The sequence below is a fragment of the Salvia splendens genome, chromosome 19 (genome assembly GCF_004379255.2).
Source record: "Salvia splendens isolate huo1 chromosome 19, SspV2, whole genome shotgun sequence".
NCBI classification, from domain to species: Eukaryota; Viridiplantae; Streptophyta; class Magnoliopsida; order Lamiales; family Lamiaceae; genus Salvia; species Salvia splendens.
This window is the reverse complement of record NC_056050.1, coordinates 11,355,439-11,363,747: the sequence shown is the minus strand read 5'-3', so window position 1 is coordinate 11,363,747 and position 8,309 is coordinate 11,355,439.

Here is an 8,309-nt window from a genome sequence, read left to right as displayed (position 1 = left end):
AAAAAATATTGACTTTATAAAATACTTATCATAATCTTTTGAATTTTAAATAACTAGTATTATCACCAGTGCAGGTCATATAATTTTCACTTATTGAATACAAATTCGAAATAATTAAACAGAACTAATATACTACACTTCACAAAATAAGGAAATGTGTTTCTCTCGTCCCATTCTAAGTGAGACATTTCCTATTAGACACAAGATTGAATAGAGAATGAATAAAATAAAACAAAGGATAAAATGAAGATAATGAGACATTTCCTATTTGGCACAAGATTGAATAGAGAATGAATAAAATAAAACAGAGGATAAAATGAAGATGTCACAACCGACCATACTAGGGGTACTATAAACGAGGCGATCGTGACCAAGGGATAGCAATAAAGACAACATTTAAGGATAACAGTTTATATGGAAAACTTAATTAGCTTTAAAAAAATATATTTTAGTTCATTAAAAGTTAAACAACAAATTTTTAATTTAAAGAAACTAAATGTTATAAATTTATTATTAATTAGCAAAGACTTTTAGCAAAAGATAATTTTTTTTAAAAGAAGTAGTAGGGAAAATAAATATCAAAATCCAATTAACTTCCAAAAGAAAACATTTGGTTTAGTTTACGAAAAACCATTTTAAACTAACAAGGTAAACATCGGACTAAAGCCTAACACAAATGGACATGCTAAAAAACAGTACGAAATAAAATAAGGTCTTGAGGCATAGTTCAAAAATATAGCAGCGGAGATAAGGTTTCAAAGAGAGTCAAGGATGACGCCTATGTATGAAGACACAACGCATCCAACATTTCCTAGGCCAACTCAACATCCACCGCAACATCCCGCTCAACCTGCACATAGGGAAAACACATACAGGGCTGAGTACTTGTTGTACTCAATGGGCTCATGCCGAAAACATTTTATATAGTTATGTCATCCATACCAGTGATCTCGTGTTATGACATAACTATATAAAATGTTTTCGGCATGAGCCCATTGAGTACAACAAGTACTCAGCCCTGCATGTGTTTTCCCTATGTGCAGGTTGAGCGGGATGTTGCGGTGGACGTTGAGTCGGCCTAGGAAATGTTGGATGCGTTGTGTCTTCATACATAGGCGTCATCCTTGACTCTCTTTGAAACCTTATCTCCGCTGCTATATTTTTGAACTATGCCTCAAGACCTTATTTTATTTCGTACTGTTTTTGAGCATGTCCATTTGTGTTAGGCTTTAGCCCGATGTTTACCTTGTTACTCTAAAATGGTTTTTCGTAAACTAAACCAAATGCTTTCTTTTAGAAGTTAATTGGATTTTGATATTTATATTCCCTGCTGCTTCTTAAAAAAAAAATCTTTTGCTAAAAGTCTTTGCTAATTAATAATAAATTTATAACATTTAGTTTCTTTAAACTAAAAATTCATTGTTTAACTTTAAATGAACTAAAATATATTTTTTTAAAAGCTAATTAAGTTTTCCATATAAACTGTTATCCTTAAATGTTGTCTTTATTGCTATCCCTTGGTCACGATCGCCTCGTTTATAGTACCCCTAGTATGGTCGGTTGTGGCAGAAGATAATGATGTTTCCATTTCTTTAAATGTATTAAATTAGAATAAGACATAAGAAAAAAAATGTGTCACTTATAATGGGACATAGAGACCATATACTAACACTCTGGTATAGATATAAAAATATGTTTCAAGAATTTAAAAATAAAATAAAAAAATGCTAATTATAATATTCTATTATTCATGTACAATCTATAAACCAATGCTTCCATAAATTCAATCGTGGTTTACAATTACAACTTTCCTAATAGTTCATTTTTTCCATTTTCGTTTTGGATAGTATAGACAAATAACAAAATTAGTAGTAGCAAGGTGATAAGTCGCATTCTAGGCATTGGTTATTGGTCAGTATGATGGGCTTAACGTATATCATGTGCAAGAAAATTGCTAAAGTGTGCAGGAAAATGGTACAAGTCAAGAGAAAAGGTGTCAAAGTAATTCAGGTGAAAAGGACTCTAGAAGGGTGCAACACTGGTCAGGATGCATGCCGCATGGCTCGAGATGGAGAAGGAAAGATTTGCTAGGAAATGACCAACTATTTGAGGGGCAAAGACGTCATTTCACATGAAGAGGCAGCCCTAGAAATTAGGGCAAGGCACGCTATAAATAGAAGGTCACATGAGAAAGAAATGAGACTCTCTCTTTCACTTCAGGAGGTTCCGGTTCCATATACTTGGAGACTAGCTCCACCACTTCTCGTTCTTCGCTCTTAGTCCACATCTGCCTGAAGACTTCCGCATTCTGCCGGAGGGGAGTTCATTGCTGTTCTAGTCAGCCGTTGTAGTTAAAAGAAATTTGTTGTTCTATTTCTCCGAGGAGCCAAGACAATCTTTACTTCTTTTGTCTTAAGTTTCCGTAGCAAAACTCATGTTATTTGAAGTTCAGTTGTTGATCGAAGTTCGTGCTTGGATATAGTGAAAATGAAGTTAAAGTTTGTTTCCTTTTCACATTTTGGTTATGAATATTCTCTTTCTGCCTAGATTAGTTAGATCTAGTAATTTAGCATCGATTTCGTTATTTACCTACATGGATTTCCCTTGTTAGATTAGATCTGGTTTTTGTGCGATATTTCAAGTATTCCGATCTGTTTAATTCCAAGAAAATGTCTAGATCTCGTAGTTGTTAATTTTCTGCCACCTTGCATGCTAGTCAGCTTACGTAATTTGTAATGTTGCATGTTAGTCATCTCCAATTTTCAAGTTTAAGTTTTAGATTTGAGTTTGTTGCATGATTAACTTGAGTTTGTCGAATTTTTCCAACAACCTCCTCTGGTAAACCCTCCTCTTCAGCCATCCTCCAGAGCTCCATCTCATTCCACTGCTCACCGTTCCATAAATCCTTATTTTTCAGCGAGGGACGGGTCAGCCTAGAGTTGCACATGTTTGCAAGAGGATATGCCATCACCCACGAGTCATACCAAAAGCTAATATTCCCATCCTCCACCACCCATCTAACTTGCTCCCTACACAAATCCCCCACCTTAAACAACCTTCTCCACATTGGGCTAAACCGGTTAGACCTATAAGCCACCAAAGGAAAGGCAATCGAGCAATATTTCTGCATCATATACTGAGCCCACAAGGAGTCCTGCTCTCTACAGAATCAGCCAAGTTCCTAATGCCCAGACCCCCTTCATCAGTTGGAAGACAAACTCTCTGCCACTTGATCCAGTGAGTCTTTTTCGAAGTATTACAGGATCCCCACAAGAAACACGACATCACCTGTTCAATTTGCTTCAGTGCCCCTTTTGTAGGTTCTAAAACCTGGAAGATGTGGATTGGAAGAGCCCCAAGAGCACTTCTTATCAAAGTTAAACGGCCCCCAAACGATAAGTGTCTATGGCTCCAACTGTGGATCCTTGCCGAGATTTTCTCACGAATGAACATAAAAGACTTGTTTTCTTTCGACCTTTAAAAATTGGGGACCCAAGGTAGAAAAAAGGGAGACTCCCCTGTTGAAATCCACTGATCTCCCTCACTTCTCTTGCCTAAGCATCATGCTTTTTATCCATGTAAAAAAAACTCTTCCCCACATTAACTTTCTGACCCGACACTTCCATATAATGCTTTAAGCATTCTGTGATCTGCACGATAGTTGAATTCTTGGCATGCGAAAAAATCATGATATCATCAGCGTAAGCCAAGTGTGAAATCCCCATAGTATACCTTGCCGTGCGATACAACATCTCCTTCCTTCCCAAAATAAGCCGATCAAGCAGTCTAGATAAATAGTCTGCTGCAAGAATAAATAAGGATGGGGAAATCGGATCCCCTTGTCTGAGGCCACGTGACGATTTGAAGAAACCAGCCGTGCTCCCATTAATTAGGACCGAGAACCAGCAAGCAGATATGCAATTCCCAATCATATTTAGCCATTTCTCCGAGAACCCCCATCTTCCTTAAAACCTTAATCAAGAAAGGCCATTGCACGCGGTCATAAGCCTTTTACATATCAAGCATTAATACCATATTTGGGGATGTCACTCCCTTCCATATTTCATGGAACAATTCTTTAGCCAAGAGAATGTTGTCACTAATCATCCGTCCTCTGATAAACCCACTTTGGTTTGGGACAGTAAGCATAGGCAGTAAAAAAAACAAAAACTTGAGTTTGTCAATGGAGTTTTCGATTCCCTGCATCTTCGTATTTCTTGATGATCAAGACAACATCTCTATCTGATTTTGGAACAACTTATTGCTTTTAGCCACCTTTTGCCTTTTGTCCTTCCACTTTTTCTAGCTTTTCTGCAGATCTGACAGTTAGTCGCCCTGTACCATTTATAGTAATTTCTTACTTTTCACATGCACCAGAGCAGTCTAGTCATACATATTAGTCGCCATGTACCATTTGGTGTATATATTGTTGGTAGTTTTTCTTTTCTTTGTTTTCCAGTTTATGAGATGGAGCTCTGATGCACTTTTTATTACCACTATAAATACCTGCAAGTATACAGAGTAGGAATAATATAGCTAAAGGTTAGTACCAGATATCGATCACGGGGAAAACAGAGACAAACAATCTCCTCTACAAAAACTCAATTACTATTTGGAAAACTGAAAGATTTTGAAAATTTTGAAAACAAAGAACAATTTGAAAGTAATAAACAACTAATTGCAAATAAAACACGAAGATAAAAGTATAGAGATAAGGGAATTCCAGGGATGTGCGTTCACAGTTAAGGTTATACAAATTCCAACTGCAATATCCTAGCACAGTTCTTAGTTTGATAGAACGAGTCACCTAGCTTATGCTCATGCGATGCAAACGTTGATTACAAACATTAGGGTTGTCAATCTTAAATACGTAACTCCTAAAAGATCCTAAGACCCTTGAAAAGTCCTCACTCTCAATTAACAGTGTCGTTTTAAAAGAAGCTAATTGTAGTGTCTATTAAGTGGATCTAACTCGCCAACCTCGTCTCACGATTATGTAGCAAGTTATATTAAATCATCACAGAATGTGTCACTCAAACGTGAAGCATTATCCATCAACTTAAGGAAGAAACAAAGTAAGAACAAAATGGATATTAAATAGAAAAAGGAATTGTATAACCAAAGTCGTTACTAACACATCCATAGAATCCTATGAATTTAGTTACACATGATAGAATAATCTAAACACATAGATTGTAGGGAAGACACTGAAAACATATGAACTAAAGCAAATAAAACCCAAAGGTTGAATTCTTCTAGCCTTGATGTAAACTTGAATCATTCTTCAACCCCCTGCACAATGAAGTACTCTAACTTTTTAAGCTCTGAAAATATTTGGCAAAGAGAAGATCCTTTTTGATTAAGCATTGGGAGGTATTTATAGGGAGAAAATCGCCCCTCTCAAATAAGGAAAAAAATTGCAAAATATAGTAAATTTTGGAGAGAAAACAGGGCAAAAACTATTAGGGTTTTGTATACTAGAAATCACCTTTCGAGTGATTGGATACTGTAAAACTCTAATTGTTATTTTCCAATAAATGCAACAGATTATTTTTTGTCATAATGTTGTTATGTTTTACATTTAATGGTTGTTTATTGCATATTTAAATGCATAAGCAAACGTAACAAAGTCTAAGTCTTTGTTTTAGTAGACCAGTTGTGGGCGTCGTCCAATTTAAGGTAACACGGTCAGTTCTAAACAAAGAAAAATAAGAATTTCACAACCTAGATAGGCCTAGACTACCTATCACGAATGGTTGCAATGTCAGTCCGATTATTTCTAAGCCTTATTGAAATAAGATGACGTTGGTGTGGTACAACACTGAATGGATCTAACAGCAAGACGAGTCTTTATGCTATCTACTGAAAGACGAGCTCTTGATAATTAATTTCTTAATCAATGTACGTTAGCATTGAGCATACGATATTGAGTATCTACTACTTTGACTTACCAAAGGTGCGGGTTTTTCGTCACCCAACGATCCTGGTATATTGGGTAGTGGTGATCATTATCTAGCGGTGCTAGGATTGCTATTATGTTGAATCGTGAGTGAGGAGAGTCTCGTTTGATAACATCCACAAAAGGAGCTCGAAACAAGGTTTTATTATTCAGAACCTAGCTAGTTGGAGTTTAATTACTCTATGAATAATAAATAAGAGTTTCTTACTAAGTCCACTCTTGGAGATTAAAATATGTTAATTAATTAAGTCCATAGCAGACAATAATTAATTAATGGATGTTTCCATCTTAAGCGCAGAAAATAAAATTAAATGCAAATTAAAGGAAACCCGGAATACTTGTAATTTCGGATTTGGAAAGGCAGTGCAATATTACTTCTGTAGTGGCTACTTGTAATATTCCAATATAAACTTGTATTAAATTGTGGGTTCAATTTAATTAGTAAAAAGCAAATTGGGTGAGGCCTGATCCAAATTATTCCTTAGATCCCTGACTGGGCCCAATATGTGACTTAATATAAATAGAAGAATAAAAGAGACAGAAAATACAGTTATTATTGCTCATAATTTTTGTCCCCCTCAGAGAAAGAGAGAGTTCGAAATTTTGCCTCCTCCGTGAGCTGAGTTCTGTCTTCGTTATTCAAGTCCTAGTACACTGGTGAGATTTGCCCACACAAATATCAGTGTACAGTCCGGGACACCAGTCAGAAGATCCGAGGTCGAGTATTGAAGATCTTCACGTGGAGACGGAGCAAGCCATCATCGATTCTTGATTGAATCAACGAGGTAAATTGGCCAATTCCGTAGTAAGCATGTTTTAGGGATTTTATATGCTAAAGCATGTATTAATTCAAGTTATGAGTATGATACATGTGATAATTACGCGAATAGAATTTGTCTAAATAATCTGCTAAATAGATCAAATTTATGTGATCGGATTTCATGCACGCTTCCGCTGCCAACCCCTTCAATTGGTATCAAAGCCAGTCTTTGGCTCTGATTATTTGGATTTAAATTTTGCGAAATTCATGTATGCATGTATTATTTGATTACGAAGCATGTTCTTGGTGTTTTGTTTAATTTATTATGCTTGATGAACTCAAGAACTATCGAATCAAAGAAATTGAATTGCTCGATCGTACGAGACGTGCAATCCGTCGGCGCTCGCGCCGAGACGGATCGCACCACGTGCGATCGAGGTAGGGTAGTCGAGACAGTAGGAGCCAGGGAACCGCGATCACGGGGCGACGTGCAGACGAGTGTTGGCTCGTGCACGCCGCTGGCCGAGACCGCATGCCCCAGACGGAGCTCGCGTCGAGATCGACACGACGGAAGGCATGGCACGACAGTTCAACCGAGGACATGCCGAGGTGCTGAGCCACCAGGCCGAGAACCCTAGGTGGAAGGGTCGAGACAGATGGCGGCGCTGACCGAGAGCAGCTGCGCTATCACGCAAGCCGCTGGCCGGGAGCGCGCGCCACCCGGGAGCCGTGGAGCTGGCCGAGAGTAGGCGCGCCACCGTGCGCTCTGCTGGCTGAGAGCTCGAGTCGCCCGATGGAACGCTGGGCCGAGACGCGTCGGCACCCGAAGGTCGACAAGACCGAGACAGGTGCTCGGCGCTGGCCGAGACGGAGGCGACACCCGATTGCTCGACGGGCCGAGACGCAGGCGCGCCACCTGCGTGCCGATGGCCGAGACGCTGCGTGCGTCGTGGTCAGATGAAGAACTCATCGGATTTTCATCGTTCATCGTTCGTGCGAACCTCGTACGATGAGATAACGATGAAGGATTATTTTAATGATTATTTAATTATTTTATTAAAAGATATCATTAAAATATTATTATTTAATGGAAATAAAATCTTTTTGGAAGATTTACCTAGATTTTTGGAATATTTTTATTATTATCTATATTTATGGAAATAAATAATATTATTTTATTCCTAGATGATATGGATGTGAATAATTTAATAGTTTCCTAATGTTTATCTAGATTTAAGGAATATTTTTATTATTTTCTATATCTATGGAAATAAATAATACTATTTTGATTCCTAGATGATATGTATGAGAATAATTTAATAGTTTCCTAATATTTATATATCTAAGATCCTAATAAGGATAGATATGTATGAATACATTAAATAATAAAATATCTCTTCCTAATCTAGAACAAGGAAATAATTTGAATTTATTTTTCATGTCTTATTAAGGATTAAATAATTTATTTATTTTAGATATACCTTATAGTAGACATGAATAAGAATTAAATTCTAGAATAATAGTTTCCTCAAGGAAGATAACAACATAAAACTAAAGATTTGATTATCTAGCAAATTAAATACCAACAGA